General features: G+C 49.3%; 1 protein-coding gene across 27 annotated transcripts in view; it reads left to right on the forward strand.

The window, feature by feature from the left end:
• Positions 1–20,443, forward strand: part of Foxp (forkhead box transcription factor P) — a 187,124-nt gene that overhangs the window by 14,953 nt on the left and 151,728 nt on the right. For 3 of the 27 annotated variants that reach the window (XM_076909245.1, XM_076909337.1, XM_076909317.1), the window contains exon 1: positions 10,750–11,287. The exons of 19 other annotated variants lie outside the window; for them this stretch is intronic. The gene's annotated coding sequence lies outside the window, so the exon portion shown is untranslated. Of the gene's footprint in view, positions 1–10,749; positions 11,292–14,516; positions 14,602–20,443 lie in introns of those variants that run through there. 5 more of the 27 variants (XM_076909272.1, XM_076909281.1, XM_076909290.1 and 2 more) reach the window with 5 other exon arrangements.

Genomic DNA, 20,443 nt, shown 5'->3' on the forward strand with positions numbered 1-20,443 from the left:
ACCGTGTCGGGGAAAGAGTGTTCTTCGCGTGTCGCGCACAACCGGTGATTGGTCTCTCTGGACAGGAACAGGGCTAGGAATCATCATTGGCATCGGGACCATTCATTCGCGCGGTAATGGCACTGCCAGCGGTGGTCGTGGCAGGAGAAAAGAATTTAGGCACGGGTAGAGACAGGGGTGGATAGGAGACGAAAGCAATCCCAGCGTATCGCATCGCCGGAGAGGACACTCGAACGTGATTATTGTCTACTCTTTATGAAAACCGCGCAGGCATCGCGAGACGGTAACACAGAGTCGTACCACCTTGTGCACACGCTCGCTCGTTACGCTCGCCGCTCTTCAGACGCCTACTGAATTCGCCACTGTGAACATTTTCTTCGCCGCTTGGCCGAAAAATTATAACGATCGTACCACTCGCTCGTATCGATAATGCGCGATGGAGTTACTCGCGTTTTCCATTATCTCGCCCGTTGCGCGCCCGAGATATCCTGCCCATTGGGATATTGTTGGACGATAATTAAAGCGAAAGTCGAACGCGATAGCGATTGGAAAAGCACGGGTGCAGGCTGATTCAGGGACCAGTTCCTTTCCACGTTTTTTTCTAAATTATACCAGTAGGTCTCTTATCAGATGTCTGCGTTTCATAAAGACTGGCTAAAACACCGTCTAGCGCGGACTATCACTTACGATGACGCCACGTAAGCAGAATCTTACCAGCCAGCGGACCGTTTCTGCGTTTATACCCGTACAGCTTGCTTCTCCGGGTTGTTCCGTTATTTACCTGATTACGGACCAATTAACTCGATACAGAGGAGGACAGAGAGCGAGAAATCGATGATCGAGCTTGGCTCCTGTATTTCTGCGTGGCATTCCTCCGCGATGCGATACAATGCGGCGATCGCGAGCCTCGGGTAGCGTTCGCAGACTATTTCGCCAGGATAATCCGTTTCGCGGACGGGACGAGAGTGAGCGGCCCCGCGATCAGGATTTCAGCCGTGGCGGAGAGTTCTTTGACCCGTTCCGATCGGCACGAGGAATTTCTCCTTACCTTGTATTTTATCTTAACGCCACGGTGAAAGTATGGTAACATTGTTTGCCGCGCGGCTCTATTAGCATAAACAGTCAATTTCCTTGTTTTATCAGTCGAAAAATATGTATTTTCCTCGAAGAAAGTGGCAGTGAAAGTTGAAACGCGTAAACCCCTAATTATGGTGCGATACCAGCTGCATTTTTTCTGCAACACAGTACTCGAGTATCGATTGATTAAAATGTTACGAGATTCTTTACTTTTCTCTTCTTTTTTTTTTCCTTTTATTTTAATGGTCGTTCCATTTATACCTGACGTTTTATTGCAACTAATATTCCTCTGGTTGTTCCGTCTGCGAGCACCGCTGTCGAGGTTTCTCTCGGCTTGCCAACATTCGTTGAAAAACTAATGAGCCCGATCTATTTCCGGTTTCAGGATTTATGCACAAAGCGCATACATTCTAATGGAAAATAAGACAAGCCGAGAGTTACGGAACACAGCGAGGCGGCCGTCACAGGTGTTAAATATTAAGTCGTGTCACAGGGAATAGACGTTTCAGAAGTCGTGCCAGACATTGCCACGCTTTCATTCAGTTTATGATACTTAAATGAAGCTACGTCTGTCCGTGCCATAATAATGCAATATAATACCGGTGCAACCGTGACACTACACACGGATGAATAATTCGAGTGCGTGTCAACCATCTCGTGAATTATTTATCCCCGCCCCTGAGCGAGATATTACTTACCGAAACGGTTTGGTTCTACGCGAATTTAATGGGAAACGATCATCCGTATCGCGGCATCAATCATTCAATGGTAGAAAGTCAAGTTTAATAAGGGAAGTGAAAATTTCACGACACTCTGATAGCCAAACAGAGGAGAGAGAACGGTTTCCTCTCTCTCTCTCTTTTTTTTTATGCGCCCACTCATAAATGAGCTCCCCGCGCGGTACACCCGAGGGGTTGGAATATGATTAGTATGTCGTTACAAAAGCATCGGCTTGGATACTTAAATTAAGTTTATTGAGCAATTTTCACGGCGTTACGTCCTCCTTGGCGCGACCCTCGTAAAAGATAAAGTCAGCCGGTTGTATCGAGGCCGAGCGCGAGGTGACTCTGCGATTCGAACATTCCACCCATAGGGCTACTTCCTATTAAAATGTAAAAGTTAATGAACACGATTATGACGTTCGAGAAGCGGCAGATCCGTAATAAAAAGGAGAGGAAAAAATTGCCGAGGGGTAGTGCCGTTGGAAGACGGTAAACAATGAGAATAAGCGGTTCGTTCCGTTTTACTTTTACGAGTTGAAAAGTTCAACCTCTCTCCCTGCCGCTACCACTGTTCCCCTTATATATTTGGTAAATAATTAGAATCCCGCTTACGATCGTTAGCTTCTTCGCGAGTTCGCTCGATTTAAGAAGTATCCACGGAACGAGGTATCCGTGGAATTGGACAAGGCGAAAAGAGAACCCGGGTCTTGGCTGCTCGCTCAATGGACCGCGTCGTATGGAACGTATTTTCTTCGTTCTCGCTGGATGAAATCGACGCCGCACCCGGCCGATTATTTCCAATGAGCGATCGCACTTTCGTAATTAGCCGGTGGAAGAGCGGGCCCGCCGCTTCTTAATCCGCCATCGATCGGCGAAAGTTATCCCTTAACCGTTCCCGTTGGTTGGCCGGAATTTTTCCACCGCCTCTCTGCGCGGCGTTCTGCCCAGAAATCCGGAAAATCGTGAAAAATGCTTTAAATTCGTGGCGATTTGATTGATCGTGTTAATAAGAAAGTTTTCCTTCCTTTCTTCGGGGTCCTCCATTCATTTAGGGTGGGGGGGATGAGAGAGTGCGAAAAAATGGGCTCCTTATCGATCCGATACATACCATTGATTAAGCATGATTGATGACGGAGCTGATTTTCGTTGGGCTAAAAATACGAAAGCATGATTACGGCGACCTTCGTAATTCTGTTGCGTTTATCGGGGATATTTCTGGTTCAGCGTCGCGAGCAGAACCGTCCTGTCGGCCGAGTAAAGCAACGCGTTATAAAGCACCCGGAAATTGCCAATTAATAATATATTAAACAAGCAATTTGTGTTTTCGTCGAGTAAAAGAAGTTTCGGAAGTTCGGTGCCGCGCATTAATTATTGCCGCGATAAGTCGCCGGTTTCACCCCCGCCACCTTCTGCCGTCGCTTTTCGTTCCCTTTCTTCGAGGTTTACGAGAAAAAGTGTCGAATAATCCGTCTCGAAGGAACGTCCGCGGTGTACGCCCGATCGAGCCTCGATAAATATCGAACGGAACGACGGCGGAACAAAGTATCGCGCGTTTATTACCATTTTTCCAGCGGAGCGATTCAACCGGTTTTCAGAAAAGGCTGAAAGAGGACAATAAGGATTATTAATCCTTACCTTGGTCAATTGAATTCAGAGGGAACCATTCGGAACGTTTTATAAGACTCTGTCTACGTAACAGTTGTACGTAATTGGCAGCGTTGATCTGCTTGCTAAATTACCGACAATGCATACTTTGTAATATTGCGCGCTTCCATTATCCCGACGTTCTCTTCCGCCTCGTTCACTTTCTTATGTTACCCTTAACAAGGTCCAGGTCTCAGCTATTATCGAGAAATTTATTTCAAAGAGATTCCTGCTCGATACTCTTCCCTCGTTCTTCGTTCGAATATTTCGTTTTGTCTTCGCGAATCGAAACGATCCTTTGTCGGGGAGTGCCCCGTAGGAAACGCGGAAAGGATCGAAGTATTACGATACGTCCGATTTCGGTCCACCCCCTTAACGTGACGGTCAAACAACGGTCGAGTCCTGTGACGTAGTAGCTTTCAGAAATTGTATCAATCCACGGTCGTTTCCACTAAATCGTGCCCCTCGATCGCCTTCGACCGAAGTCGTTCTAAAATTTAGGGGTTGGAGCAGCGGGTGGAACGGGTCGGTTAAGGGTGGACCCTTTTACCGGGGGCAAACACAAAATGCATTATTTATTGCCCGTAGCGGCTGGCAATTCATCGAATTCCCGCTAAAAGTGAAAGAGTTGAGGTCGAGGGTTGCGTCGGTGGCGCAACGCAAGGTGCGTTCGCCGGGAACGAAATGCCGTGGGGGTGGAGTTAAGTGGCACCTTTTTCCTCTCTCCATTTGCGCATTCTCACGCGTGTACACGCCGCGTTCTGCCTTGACAGGAGGCCGTCGATTTCTCCCACGTCAATTTTTCGCGTATCTAATTACACGCGATCTCCTGTGGATGCGTTCGTACGGTTTCTTTTTTTTCAATGTCAACCATCAAGATCGCGCGGTAAAAATTTCTATTAAGTTACAGTCGAACGCCACTGCCACGTATCTGTAGCCATCAATCACGCAATTTTCAACCTAACGTAGCCACCGACCGTACCCATCCATCATCGGCCAATTTATAATTTCAAACTCGTTGAATTTTTTATAGTTCTAGTTACCCTGAAATGAGAGACTCGTTGGAGGAACGGTCGAACGATTGTTGGTTTTACTTGCGGCACGATCGAAGTAAATAGTATTTCGATTGGTTCGTTGGCAATAACCGGTAATAATCTGTCCCCGTCTGTGGCTGCTGTGCGACTGCAGCCTCCGCTCGGTGGATATCCTCGAGGAACTGGTGGTTTAATTCAGAGTTTCTCTTTGTATCCGGGAAACAAATGGTTCGTAAGTTTTCGAGGCACTAATTGCGGGAGGTAAGGAAGCAAGACGAGGCTCGATGGAGCTGTAAAGTGTGCCGTAAGGGAACGCTCGAAGGGAATCGAAATAAACATTCGATTCCGCTGGATCTTTCCTTCCCGCGGCGCGTATACGGTCTCGCTCCCTCTCTCGCCGTTTCTCTCTTTCGCCCCTTTCCCGGTGATTTATGTTAATGTTTTTGTCTGGGACTCTAAATACAAGGAAAGGCGATTCGATTCGTGCCGCGTCAAGTTCGCAGCCCCTTCCGTTTTCTTATGCTGATGCCGATTAACTTAACTGCTTTAAGACGGCAATAAAGGTCGTCGACGCGATTTAACCGGTTTCCTTTTACCATAGAATCGATGCCGTAACGCCCTCGAACGTGAAACCAAAGCTTCGGCGTGCATATTGACGATAATGGGAAAAGTTGTTGGACTCTTCGATATCTGACTTTGGGTGGGAGCGTCGATCAATCAGTCTACTCGCTCGATCCCCTTTAACCCTTCTTATTCCTCACCACTCCCTCTATTTATCAATCGTAAAGATATCATTTTTTACATATATATATATCCCAACTGAAAATCCTCAACCGTTTTATCGATCATTAAACGAGAAGGAGAAAGCGATCGAGCAGAGGTTCTTGATAAAGGCAATGGCCTTCTTCGAGCCTCTCAAATTTTTATACCTCTCGCACACCCCTCGTTTCACTCCCGCTCCTCGAAATTAAACCGCCAGCTAATTCGACGAGTACCCGGAACAAGGCACATTCTCCGCGAAACAAATCGAAAAGTCGTGGAACAATCGATCCCCGTTAAGGGGCATTTACAATGCCCGATCGACCGTGCGGATCCTTTAAGTTGGTGAAGACTGTTTATTGTTTTCCACTGGATTCCACGCTCAGCTGGCCCGTTCACCGTCGAGAGAAACCAAACCCACTTGGTATTCGGCAAGTTCGCATTAAACTGACCGAGACCCAACCCCCGTTCCCACGCAGGTACACAGCTTCTGCGGCGCGGGGGTGGTTTCCGAATCTGAGAGAGTTTTCGAGGGCCGGATTACCTTATCTACGGGCTCTCACTCGCTCGCTCGCGCCAATTCCTAAACGAAATCCCGCCAGTCCATATACAGAGCCGTTTACGCGACGATTTAACCCTCTAAACCATCCTCCGGTGGTTACGCCTAAGTCCAGGGCCGCTCGAGAACGTATACGAGAACGCCCCTCGTTGTCGCAGGCCGCGTCATGGCCGCTCCATGGAAATAAAATCACTCGCCGCGCGTTATAATCCGGCTTGTTCAACAAGAACGCGGAGATCCTTCCTAACGATCGTTCACGAGCGGTGTTTATCGGTATAAACAAGAAGTGCGGTTCGCGCCGAATGAAATTATCGCCTCTCGGCTGTACGATAGGAAAACAGCGTCGGAGTCGACCAGTTTTTTGTGTATAATAAAGTTACACAATTTCCCCACGTGACATCGATAAAAAAGAATCGAACGTTGGAATTGATAAGACGCGTGTAACCGCTTCCCGGATAATAAATGCCCGTTTATATCCTGCCGTATCTCAGTCGAGCGTTCTCTCGCGCACGTGTTGCTTATACCGGTTATGCGTGAAGCACCGATTTATGATTCATGAAAGGCAAGAAACGTATTTCCATGAAAAACGCCGCCAGGCAACGATTGATTTAAGCCTGACGGTGAGGAGTTTCGAACGTCGCGAGCGTAACCGGTGAAATTAGCAGAGAGACACGATTTTTTTTTTCTATCCTGATCCATTTTAGGCGACATGGGCGCAACGGGAGCGGAAGTTTTTCGTCGAACGATAACCGTTCTCCCCCTCACCTCTGTTCCACTTCGATCGCTTTTTTGGCGGAAGAAATGGGGGGCGAGATCGGGTGTACATTTTTCTCGATGAAGCACGAAGTGACGGAAAAGGGGATTCCCCTGCAGCTGATGCAATTAACTCGCTATTAGCGAAGCAGACGTTGAACAGAGGCCCGCCGTTACGAAAGTATAGCTTGCTGTACGTGATTAAAACGGGAATTCGTTATGGGCACACCGACCACGTCGATAAGATTAATTGATAAATGGCTAAATCGATCGGCTCCGTTGTAGTTTCACTCCGGAGCTCGGGCTTATCGCGGGGGAAAGATAAATATCTCGCGGTGGTGTGGTAATGATAATCGAGTTAACTCGAGTACACGTTAACCCCGCGATGATCTGTGGCAAATTATCATTACACCCGTGATACCTCGTATCGGTTTCGCGTATTCGCACGATTCTTACGGCAGATGCGATAACGTTACGAAAATTGTCTGCTGTTATTAATCGGGGCAACGATTAATAAAAGGAGCCAATTTCGAGCTTATTATCGTCACAATTCGTTCGCTCCTCGCGATCGATCTTATATCGCGTTCGAAATTTTTCATCCCGAACCTCGTCGATTTCGAAAACACGCAATTTTACCGATACCAGCCGCTTTCCACGATGATCGCATTCGTTCTAATTGGTGCTCGAGTGATTCTGTTGTCGAGAATCGTCGTCGACCGCTTTTATCGCCATTTACTTATCGCGCTCGAACATTCTAAACACGTAAACAGAATGCAACTATATAAGGAACGGGCTCGACCGGATGTAAAATAGAAATGTTAACCGCATTCGGGATTTGTTCTACTAACTGGAAAGGTGATTTATCATCGAACGCGTCCACGTCATCGTAGTCGATGATTCCAAAGGAGACGTGTCGCAATCGTTCCGCGAAGCGGAACATAAATAAATAAATCGAGTGGATAAGATCGTTTGTGCAGTTTCTTGCCACGTATGATGTGCATCGTGTTAACCCGAGAGACAGAACGAGTAGAAGAGAGAGAGAGAGAGAGAGAAAAAAAGGGGTAACAGGCGGGAGGGAGAGAAAAAAGGCGCAAGGATCGGCGGTGGTTCGGCGGGGCGAGAAGGAGGGCACCGAGTTTGCGTAGTCTCATCGCGGTCCACATGTTTGAATAGCCATGTTGCTTCGATGACGTGTCCACTTCGAGAATTATGCCTCTCGATGATCCATCGGTTTCGCGAGAAACACCCGGCGCTCGTTTCTATTCCTGAGACATTTCCTGGGAACGGATTATCGCGGTTTATCGGTCGTAACCGGCGATTGTAAGCGGCGTTGAAAATGCATCGGTGTGGCATGACCACGGTTAAATTTGGATGGATATCCAAATGTTCTGGACGCGGTAACAGCCACCGATAAACGCGCGACTCTTATCGGGGCTGATCGTAAAACGCGCCTAAGAAATTGACCGCTCGACGTCGCACGGGACGTCGATACTCATTGACGGGAAACGATACCGCGTCCCCGAGTTGACGCGCGTCGAGCTTCCCGACGCGAGGAAAGAATGGAGGCAGGGCGAACGGACGGACGTTCGCCGCGAAATCGCACGCTCGACGACCATAGAGAACGTTATCCACGACAAACGGGAGACAGAGCCGACAGCGCACGGTTGCTCGTGGGCGGTGGTTAAGGCTCGATTTCCAACGTACGTACGCTTTTGTTCGAACGCTTTTCGACCGTCCCGCTCGTCGATGATTCAACGATACCCGCTCGATGAATATTTTATCAGCTGTGTTTTTTTTTTTTTTTTCTCCTCTCCGCTTCTATCGTTTGCAACCTTGTACACGTCGCGCGAAGTACGTACTGCCTCGTTTGTGTGATGCATAACCACGTTGCAAGAAGTTTACGGTGACCTAATCGTAGAAAAACTTAACGACGTTGCACGGTCTCGGTAATAATGTTTCAAGAATCGCGTGGCAAAAAAAGAAAAGGGAAACGAGAATCGGTTGGGAACGTTCTTGACGGATCGAGAGGGGGAACGCGCGGGGAAGGGAAATCTAATTAAACTCGTCGAGCAGCGAAATCGTGTAACACCGATTTAATAAGCACGTGCTGTGTAATTTCAATTAGCCCGCGATAGCCGAAAAAAAAAAAACGGAAGCGGCGAAGATAGCGTGTTCTTGCCCGGGGAGCCTATTAATATTGGCAACGTATCCCGTAATAGGTATGGAAAACGATAAATAACGAATAAAAGCGCATCATTAAGTTGATAGTACCGTGCATCGCTTCTTCGATACGCAGCCAGTCTCAGCGCGATTTTTACATTCGCGTACACGTGCTCACGCGACTGCCCGATAACGGCAATCAGAGCCGTTCACATCGTCTACAGGGTGTTCTTATATCGTCGATTCTACGTTTCGAGGTATTTTCCTCGCAGCTCTAAGAACATTCCTATCCTGCGCGGTTCGTCGAGCAGTTTACGAGGAGCGTACGCTATCCAGAGATCTGCAGCTCGCAAAGAGAGAGAGAGAGAGAGGGTATCGATAATTATGAGTTTAAAAGGCCTGGATCTAGATGGTAGGCGAGCGTTTGGAGTAACCGACGGAACGATTAACATACGCGAGAGTAATCGTAATTTCATCGCAATCTCTGCATATGTACGTTGCTACTTTTTCTAATAGAGTTCTTTCTCGAATGACGCGAGAGCGAGGGACGTTGATGTCCGCGTAGTTGAAAAATCGTGCACTCGGTTATATCTGGCCGTTTCCCCGCCTCGGGGAAAAGAAGTGAATTATGTCCGTATTTTTCCAATATATGTGCATACATTTTGCACGTATATATATATACACACACATACACACGCATACACATCATCTAATCGCATTATTCATGCGCACGCTGTGTTAATATCATCGCCCCGTACCCACGAATTGTACGAGCCATTACTATGTGCATACGAAAAACTACATTTGATTACGCGGTTACATGCTTCGAGCGCGAACGCGAATTCGCGTTCTGCGTCGATCCGGACGGTTTTTCATTCGCCGCGATAGAAGCGACGCGGAATCGATCGGTTCGAAATGCCGCATGGCCGCTCGCCGCCGCGCCGGGTTCGAAACGGAGGCGGTGTCGACGGAGAGAAGATTCGAAAAATTGCCGCGAAAGGTTCGTCGGGTCGTCGGCGTAGTCACGAACGATCACGAAGTCGAATCGAACGTGCGACTCGCGTACGTAGCGGTCGTTCGGTAGGATCGCGGCGGCCGGTCAGTGTAAACTCGGCTTTATTCGGTGTACGACTCGCATCGACTGGTTCGGCGCTTTGCTAAGCACCACGAGGGAAGAGGACAAACCGTGGACTCGGTGACGAACGGGTTAGAGAGCGGCACGGCGGGAGGACAGTGGCGGGAAGACGGCGGCGGTGGCGGCGGGTGGTGGGTGGCAGGTCGGAGGCGGTTAGGCGGCGGTGGCGGCGGCGGCGGCAGCGACGGCGGTGGCGGGAACAAGAGGGATACGAAACGCGTAAACAGAGAGTCAACATGTAAACAGGCCACTCGCGAGACAAACAACGTGGGGGCCGCGGGCTGTTCACCGAACGAGGCAGCCAGGCTCTCGCCTGTTCGTTCGCTCGTTCCGTGCGTACGTTCTCTCCGCCGGCGTCCGTGTGTGCTTCGTTTCCGTCCGTCGCTGGCGTCCGTCTCTGTGCTCTCCTCGCCACGGGTTAACTCCGCTCCGCTCTGTCGGATTTATCGAATCCCGTGCGGCGGGCTAACGTCGAGGCCGCTCGAAGCCAGCCATCGATCGACGGTGCGCCACCCGCGGGTTTCGGACTCGACGGCCGTCGTGATCGCGGATCGTCGCCGATACCCGTGATATTCGAGGCGGCGGCGATCGATCGCCGGAGAATTGGCTCGTTTCCATTTTCCGCGAGCGCGATTCAAGGTCGAGGGGAACTGATTTCGTGCGAGCGCGCGCTACCGGCTTCGAACGCTGCCCGTCGTGTTTCAGTGCACGTGATTCGCCTCAACCTGAGCTGCTCTGTGACGCGTGACGCTTGTTTGTGAGAATGTGACCCTTGCCGTCGAATAGAAAAAAAGAAGAAAAACAGAACGGAGTTTCATCGTCGACGGTGTACACTGCCGAATATCAATGATACCCCGGTGTCGTGGCTCGACGCGGAGCGTTTCCACCGGTCGCGTTTAGTCGCGGAAACGATATCAAACGGAAAATGCGAACGTTCGTTGTCGCGATACGCTGTGTTTACTCGCTCCGCGTTCATCCTCGTTTATAGTTCAGTGGACTACTGTCGTGTTGATGGTATCGCTCGTGGTACCTCCTGACCTGAAGGTCGAAATGTTTCACTCCCGATACGCTCAGTGTTAGCTGGTTTCCCGGCGATGATGCAAGGTTCTACCGCGTACCGTGTTACCGGAAAATCGATTAACGTTCGTACGTATTCGTGATTGAAAATCGAGGCATCGTTTCGTCGAATAAGCCAGAGAGTGAGAAAGAGAGAGAGAGAGAGAGAGAGAGAGAGAGAGAGAGAGAGAAAGGGAGAGTGATCGAGAGGTGGGTGATAGATAAAGAAAGATAGACAACATTCCTTCGTGGATCGTCAACAGGTGTACGCCTTAATGATACACCGATGAGACGATGGAGATTGCTGTTAACATCCGTGTACATTGAAGAGGAGGTGCTCTGCGGTCTCGCGTGAATCATTAGTTTTCTTGCAGCGGTCCGCTACCACGTGAGTAAGCAATCGTTATCGTACATTTTATTGAGATTTATGCGACGTTCACCCCTCGCCTCCCTCCGTCTGTGAACGTCTAATTGTTCCACGGGATGGACCATACGCGGCAGCTGTCCAACCGTAAGAAAATAACTGTTTACCGTTGATTTCGGGCAAAGAAATGGTACGCGGAAACGGCGTCTACGCGTAATGGTTTTTTAATGAGACCGTGCATCAGCCGAGATATAGGTTACACGCGCACGCGTTGCGTCAATTCGACGTTATCCAACGACGTTTCTATACGTTCGCGTTTCGTTCCGTCATCGCGTTAAATCTGGAGCGCGTGTACACGTGGGGCGCGTGCGCAACCACGTGCACACGGTGCGCGACATCGAATGATAATATCGATCGACCTTCGGGGGCAGCGGACGTTGACAGCCTAATTCCTGGTTGCTCCTCACCAGGACGAATCAATCCTGTCCAGAGAGAGAGAGAGATACCCTGGCCGCCCGTAAAACGCCTCCCGTTCGTTTAACGCCGTCTCAATTGATGAATTCATACGCGCTGGTAATTAGAGGATCGCGTCTCTGACCGATACGAGGCAAAGTTCAAGGATGAAGCAGGAGGCGTACGTATTTAACAACGCTTATGTTTATCGAGTGCCTCGCTGTCGCGTTTAGCATACTTTGAATACCTCGTGGAGCGATGAAGTCATTCGAGAGAACGATCCAGCAATTATTTTAACCGACACGCGAAAGATATTCCTAACCGACTTAAGTATCGATTTTATCCCGGCCATTTAATCGATCGTCGACGACCGTTTTTGCTGGAGGACGCCCGATGAGAATACTTCGTTTGTTCGTCCGTCGATTCAGTCTCGTTGATCGAATCTGGGCAATTTAAAGGCTCGTGCCAGACAATTAACGAGCGAAATTCCGGCTGTAACCCAAGTATGCGCGTATGGCCTTCCAATAACTGTACCTTGTTGCGTTCTTCCGTGAACCCTGTCAAAAACTGTTCCCACTCGCCAATTCGGATTGCTCTTTAAACGACTCGGAACAACCGAGATGTTTTCGTTGCAAATTTTATTTCCATCCGAAGAATGTTCATGAAACGGCGGGGAGATAATCGCCTCTGCAAACCGGAAGTTAAATTTCTCGAAGCGAGTTTCGCATTAAGCGTGTCGGTTTGCAATGGTTTTACAGCCGCAGATAAGAAGTAAATCTTACTTGGTTAAGTTCTAACCACGGTTTCTTGACACGTATGCTCGTCGAGTATGGCGTGTTTCTAGAAGGTACAATGCAATAAAAAATGCGCGGGATGCTAAACGCACGCTCGTTTTCCCGACGAATAAACCCGATCCATTTTTTTCTCTCTGCTTAATCGATGGAACGTTTCTTCGCGATACCCCTTCGTTCGTGCCCTCCTCTCGTATTCGAGGCAGGTCACAATTTTCCATTCGTATATGGACGCGGCGTCTGCCGTCAGTCAACCGGGCCTTCAGACCTTCGCGTGGAATAAGAAACATTAAAAAGTGTTTGAGGGCAAAAGCGAGTAAACAGTTGGTTATTTATAGCAGAGCTGTGAGCCGACTTATAAGGTGGAGCGAATAACGGGGAAAACCGTCAGGTTTCGTCGTCTCTACGTAGGCACGCGCGCATCCTCGTTATTTTCTTCGGCGAAAAGAAACCGTAGGCCTTTCTAATTTCCCTTCTCGCGCAATTAATGGCGTCTCTTGTATCGAAAAGGGAGAAAAATGCATAAAAGAGCCTGTGCGAGAGTAATTAATAGCAATCGCGGTTTCTCTTCTCGACTCGGCTCGTACTTGTACGTGTGTTTACCCGTTCTTAGAAGATTAATTTTTTTTATTGCCCCCTCTCCGCGTTTACGGTGCTCGAACGAGCAGCCATGGAACGCAGGAGGCCTCTATCTTTTGTATTTGCGGTTATAATGTATAAATAGCGGCTCCGAGAAAGGATGAACGGTCGTCGTATCTGGTGTAAGAGGCGCGGGCCAGGGCTGTCGGTTTGATTGCTTTATAATAGCCAAACAGTGACGAAAAAACATTTTCTAAATACGCTGCCGCCTATTGCTACATCCGCTTAATGAGTTTACGTCCGGCGAGCAACGCGGCCTCGCGTGTATCTCGTTTGTTCCTCTCGCAGTTTACGAAACAAACGGCAGGCCGCGCGCGCGCGTTATTTCCGTCCGGACGATTTCGTACGGCGAGGTGTCGCCCGGAATGGGCCACCGGAAGCTGACCAAAAACGAGACGAACGCCGGGGAAAATAAACTACTTGTCGATAGCGCGAGGAAGGGTGTGGGACGCGCGAAAAGCGCGAGAGCAATTGCCGGGTGGTAACGCGGCGTAAACAGCGCCGAGCAAACAACTGATAGAAGCGAGGCGAAGCGGAGAAGTGGTACGTTTCAAGATTTCATTGAACTGAAACGATAATGGACGCACCGCGTACGAACGGCTACGCGTTCGTATTATCAAAAGAAACTATTGTCAGGCCTGTTGTTAACAATGCGTTGTTATTAAAGCCCCGTGACAACCAGGGACATTGTGCGTCTCGCGATACCGGTCAGTCTAGAGAATCGTAGAACCGAACTTTTGTTCGACGCGGTGGCAAGGTTTTCTCGCGTCTACCGATTGCTCGCGGCGACCTTGGCCAGGGGATCGAACATGGCGCGCGATGTCTCGCGAGCTACGGCTTATCCCTAAAGAATTTCAAATTCGTCGCGCGGCGGACGCGAGCCTGGCGACGATTGGCGCGTGAACGGAAATGGGCGAGACCGGGGACAGCTTCGATCTCTCGCGCGTTGTGAATTTTCTTCCTGTTCTTGTTTTTCTTTTTTCTGGTTATGAATATTCGAGCGAGACGTATCCGTATTGGTTGATCCGCTCTTAATCCTGCTGCACTCGTTAAAGTTTATCGATCGTTTCTCCGTCGCGCGAAAACCCGGCGATCGTTAAAAGCTCCCCGCTCGTCTTTCTGCCGCGTCCAAGGGAACGTAAACAGTTCTATGACTTCGAAAAAGATACATCGCATTCGTATGGTCATTATCGGTTTTCTATAAATAAAATCATGCTGCTCGATAAAGCTGGCTAGCGCGCGAGCCAGAGCCATTTAAAACGCGAGATTTACAGAGTTCTGTTATATAAATAACCACAATCACGGTCTGTGACGTCGGCCCGCGTGTAGTTCGCACACATTTGATCGTTTCCTTTCTCTTTTGTTTTCAGTGAAGACTAATCGCTTGTTCCTGCGTCGCTTCTGACACTTCGGGATATATGTATGTACGTTGCGCACCAGCATTCGATACTTACGGTAGGGAATTAATGAATTTCGACCGATTTCATTCGTTACGATCCACTTCTCCCCCTTTATCACGAGCCCGCGAATTCGCTCGCACGTTCACCGATCCGCGTACACACACACAGACACACACACAGACACACGTAGAACGCGTATAGACGTTCTCTTTTCTTCGGTGCTTAGATACGCGCAGGTACGTATTCACCGGTAGTCGGTAGAAGACGTATCGTTTCGCGTCCATTTTTCATTCTGACGTGGAACAACAGTTATTTACGGAGAGATTTTCCCCGGTTCTTACGTGGCCGTTGGAATGCATATACATAGAAGCGTTCCCCGTTGGTCCGTTACTTTCTGAACGTTCGCCCATTGCCGAGATTAGAGTAGCAGGCATTACTCATTCCTCGACCTAATTGCACGCGGCGCACCGCGCGGCGAAGAAAGTCCGCGCGTGTATACGGCTGCTCGCGGGGCTTTTCAACGACGTTGTTTATCCGTCGGCTCGGCTTGAACGAAACATTTTGGTATCGCGCGGCGTTCTCGCGAGTCACCAGACGCGCGCACGACCGCGCGCCGCTCCTCCACTGTGCACACCGTAGGCCCGGCATTTTTAAACTGGTACACTCGGAATTGAAAAAAAGCGGCATGAATGGCGCCTTGGAGGTTTCGTTTACACCGGCTCGGCTGAATATCAAAGCACAAAAGGGGGCTTTAAGCGTCGTCAGCGTCGTCGACGTCGTCGTCGTCGTCGTCGACGACGTCGTCGACTGCGACGCGGAGGAGGAGCAGCCTGGCGGGTGGTACACGCCTGTCTGTGGTGTTGTTTGGAACGCGTCCACTGCCGTCGGTCGCGGAATTAACGCGGGACCGGTATTTTTCTGGCGCTCCTCTACGCTCCTCTTCCGTCCCGTGTACATACCAGCGACGCTTGTACGCGTGGACAAAAAGGAAAGCGAAAGTGACGCGAGACGATTCGACATTGTAGCTCGGATGTGTGCTTGTTCCGTGCATTTAAATGCGGCAGTAGGCCGGCCACGCGACGCGTATAACGGATACATACGTGTACGCGTACACGGATTTTTCGTTCCTACCATCCGGTTAAAGCTGGCACAAAATAAAAGGTGAAACAAAGCGGAGAGTACGTTTTCCGCGGGAGTTTCATAATACCTTCTTGAATAGACCCACCGGGATAGCCTTACACGCGCGTTTTATAATGTCGTTTGTGCGCGCACGCGCAAACAAAAGCGTTTACCTTGCCGCTTTTGAAGACGAACAGAGGGGGGGTGGTGACACGTGCTCGTAGACCCCGAAAAATTCGTGTCACTCGTTCGCCTGTTACGCTCTTGACCTGCGCCCTTACGCCACCCGGCTCCACCGGCTCGAGTGTTTCGAGCGCGCGATACGCGATCCGAGGAACGTTAAATCGAATATTGCCTGCGAATGATCCTCGTTGGAAACAGGCTCGATCGTTTGATTATACCTCGGTTTATTGATTGATCAGGTATTCCCAGGCGGAATGCCCCGGCGTCGCTACTGACGTCATCGTACTTTAGATATCGAGCGTTGATCTATTACATCGGCTAGATTAGTTTCCACGGATTGCGGATGGCGAAATAAAAAGTTTGAAACCCCCCGGGATCCATTGTAAATTAGATCATTTGTATTCCTTGTTACAACACGCGCCGGCCGCTCGATTTTCTGTAACCTGGTGTTATCCATCCTGCTCCCCGTATCCTTCGCAGAGGATTGCGAAAAATTCCCCGCGCAACGCTCACCGTTGATAACAAATAGAGAAATCCTTCGAAAGCTATTTTAAAAGCAATTTGCCGGGGGTTAGCCGTAGCGGCCGCCGAGGCGCGCATCGAGTTAGAGATGCGATCGATAATTGATCGCTCGTCCGTCGTCGTCTCATTGTCAAGGGCAATTGCATACGATGAAATTTCCCTCCGCGTGATAGATAGGAAAGCTCGTGGTTCTCGCGCCCGTTCACCCTCCTCGTTTTCTCTCTCTCTCTCTCTCTCTCTCTCTCTCTCTCTCTCTCTCTCTTCCTCTATCGTGTTACGCCGGCAAAATATTCGCGGTGTCATTTGTATTCCGATTATTTGTGCGGCGGGCGTGTAATCGATTTGTCATAATGACATGCACTTAAATTATCTACACGGATAGTAGTTATTTAAGTGTAAAGGGATTTATGGTTGTACAACATGTCGGTTACGATATACAAGCGAGTTTGAGCAGGCACACGCTCGTAAATCAAAAAGGCTAGAAGTTCGTTTGAGAGCGGGTTGAGAGAGAGAGAGAGAGCGGACGGGGGGAGGGAACGACCTTTTGACTAGAGCGCGCGATTAATTCGTATTAACGGGAACGATTTCGAATCGAATGATAGATGATAATTCGTATCAGTCGATCGCGCCGTGAATTATCTTATCACCGCCGGTTAACACTTAACGTAATCTTCGATCGATCGGTCGCTATCGCGTGAAGTGTTTGGAAACTGGAGCATCTGACGAATTTTGAGGAAAGAAACGAAAAAAAAAAAAAAGGAGGAAGAAAACGAACGAATTCTCACTCCGATTTTCCCTCCGACGCGAAACGCGACGTGTCTTTTTCGTATCAAGGTCAGATCGCGGTGCCGTCGTTTTAGAACAATGTAGAATGCAGTTTAATTCCGTTTTCTTGGTCTCGAGAACCGGCTCGACGTGTTTCCTTCTGGCGGGACTAAGGGACCTCTCATACCAAACGACACGGTGTCTCGTGACTCATCCGATAGACAACTTCTTTGGCGTAAATAAATTAGCATACCGTCGAGTAGAATGCCACCGCGCGGGGAGGGAGCATCATCAGGCATACGCTTAAGGTTCGCGCGTCTACGACGAAGGACGCATTGTACCGTATGGAGGTAGCTTAAAGTGCAGTCGCCCACTGAGATACCGGATAGAAAATTACACGCACGTGCTACACGCACATGCACGGTGTCTTATCGACTCACACAGAGTCAGAGGGCTTGGCTCGCGTGCATTTATGCATATTGCACGTGCTAGAAGCGTAACAAGCCTGGTCGCGATGAAATTTCTTTGCGATACACACCTGTAATCGCGCACACGTACAACCGTTGGACTAGTTGCAGCGTAGTTTCGTTTGTACAGCGGTTTCTCGGAAGAGCCAGGCGTCTAGTTTGTATAGATGAATTTTATTTTTACGGGACACGTCCGTCTCGTTGCGTACGATAATTGCGTGGTACAGCGAGCTCTCGGTGACAATCGAGGCTATCTTCGTGGTAATTGATTAATTGAACGGGCTTCAGTCGTTCGCAGATTTAACTGAGTCATGCAATTACCTGAAAGGAGGATTTCCTGTTTAGGCCACGGAATTAAGTGGGTGTTCGTAGATACGGTCTATTCGCGGTTAGCATCGTGTCGAATTATGCATACTCCGCCCAAGATGTCTTACGTACGTAAGACTTTAAAGTTTCAAGATCATTACTTCCGTATTTTCAGGCGAGAGGAACGCTTCTCGTAGCGACGCGTCTGCCTCGCTCGCGGAGGAACGCGCGTCCCGCGCGATGAAACATCGCGGAGCGTACAATCGTCGACGGGCAATTATTCGGCCCGTTCTGCTTGATATTATTTACGCACGATGTTCAAATAAGTTCATTATCGATCGACGAGCTTTTTTCACGCGCCCCCTCGACGCGCATCCACGCGCACGTTTAAAATTGAAATTAATTCAAAACGGAACGATAATAATTTACGTACGTTCGGTCTTGATACATGCACACGTCTGGCTTCGATGATGGTTATGCAAATCATTGCCTTTTTTTTCGGTTGCTGTTGTTTTTGCAAAAAAAAACCCATAAAAATGCTTCCGAGCCAGTTTTATGCTCACGTTAAATCAACGTGATTCACCTTGAAATTTCTATTTAGAATTTCACGCGTAAATAGCTGTTATAAATTATTCGTTCGATGGATGAATCGCCTTGGCGAAGGCAGAGTGTACCGATCGCAGCGCGCTTGAAAGGTGGTAGGTGTTCCCTGGGATCGAGTAATATATAATACGCGGCCGATCTAACCTGGCACGCCGTATTGTAAGATTACGTAAATCACGTTAAGGAGCACCTTGCCTGGAAGGAATCCCATATATTATTCCACTCCTAATATGGCCGTACGTGCGTGCATCCCTGACGGTTCCCGCTCCTTCAGATGACACGATATCAACCCCTGCCTGCCCTCCTCGGAGCGTTTATTTCCGGTTTACGTCTGTCGTATACAGCCGTTTAAGTTCCTTCGCGGAGGCTCAAACTTTTCTTATTCCTCTTATTACGCTTGATTATTGTACCACGGTTCTTTGTAGACGAGTTAATTAAAGTCACCTCATCAGACGAGGGTGTCTCACGCTTCACAGTAACGTGAATTTTATTTCGTCTCTGAATATTGTTAACACGCTTTAGTGTACTTTTTGCGAATGATATCCTGCTGGCTTTTTAAGAAGCTACGTTAACTTTTTCCGTCGATAGATTTTTCGATAATTTCACAAACTGTTATTACGGACGCGTTAGTTGACGCATAGTAGACGCATAGTAGACGCATCGGGAATCTAGATTCTCGTCGGAAGCCTTTGTCGGGGACGAAGAAAAGAGCTTGAGAACCGCTGTACAGGTCTTCCAACCGAGAACCTCCAGGAAAGGGTTAAAGGAAGGGCGTGTAACTCTCCGTTATCTCGCCGTGCTTCCGTCGAGGGGGTTGAACGCGCGGCAGGGATGGTTTCTCAACGGGGGCAGAGGTACGGCAATGGCAAAAGGGACTCGAGGGCCAGTGCTGTGAAGTTAAAAGAGGTCCGCAACATTTTCATGATTTTCCCAGGCTAATTGTTATGCATGGCGCACATCCCGACCGTTTAGCCTTTAAACTCCGCGACCTCTGCCTCCTTCTTCTCCCCGTGCGTCCTCCTTTTCCACCTTTCTCCAGCTCTCCTTCCTCGCCGCACGGCCATCTCGCCAGCATCTCCTTTCTCCGTCATCTAAAACGCCGCCGTCGACCCTCTCGCGCGCAGTTTTCCAGCTACGTCACCGAACCTCACGTACCTCTCTCCTCGTACGGCTCGCAGCGCTCGCGCGACGCCTTTCTCTCCTTTACCCTTTTCCCTTTTTTATTTCTCCTCGCAGCAGCGTGATAAGGACGCGCACGTGCTTCCGCATCCTTGCGAGGGGCGGCTTCTGGGGGAAACCGATACCGGCTGGGTCACGGGCCAACTGTCTCCAGGAGTTTTAAGGGTAACCGAGATTCCGAAACTTTGGACCGCGAGACGGCCAGCTAAATTCTTATTAAAGATGAAGTCGCGATAATTAGCGCCTATAATTTCACTTAGCGCGGCTTGATATCAACTTGTCCCCCTGTTTCCCCCTTAACCCGCACCGCCGTGCAAGCCTCGCGTTGGCATAGCACTCGTTGGCAGTGTATCAATGTTCTTCTTTCGAGTCGTGGGGAGGCGAAGTTTGAAGTTTCGCTCTCGAATTCCACGTTCGTGCTCGTTCGAAATGATATACGCTTAGCGGCGTTGGTTGTAAAGCAAGATCGCGGGTGTACCCTATTTGTGTTTGAAATGCAGAAAGGTGTATCGTTGAAAAAGGTTGAAACGTTGTTTGCCGGTAAAGTACACGCATCGTGTCAACCACGTAACCGGGTGTGCTATCGATACCAACTCGGATGTAGGGCTCGAGGGATCTTTTGCTCGTGGTCGTACACGTTGGACATCACGCGACGTTCGACCGTAGTCAGGGTACAGATCGCTGGGACACGTAACGCCTTCGTTTTATCAGCGGACGTATTTCTCGCGTAAGAAGGTAACGCACGAAGTAGCG

The sequence above is a fragment of the Xylocopa sonorina genome, chromosome 1, assembly GCF_050948175.1.
Source record: "Xylocopa sonorina isolate GNS202 chromosome 1, iyXylSono1_principal, whole genome shotgun sequence".
In the NCBI taxonomy this organism is placed as follows: Eukaryota; Metazoa; Arthropoda; class Insecta; order Hymenoptera; family Apidae; genus Xylocopa; species Xylocopa sonorina.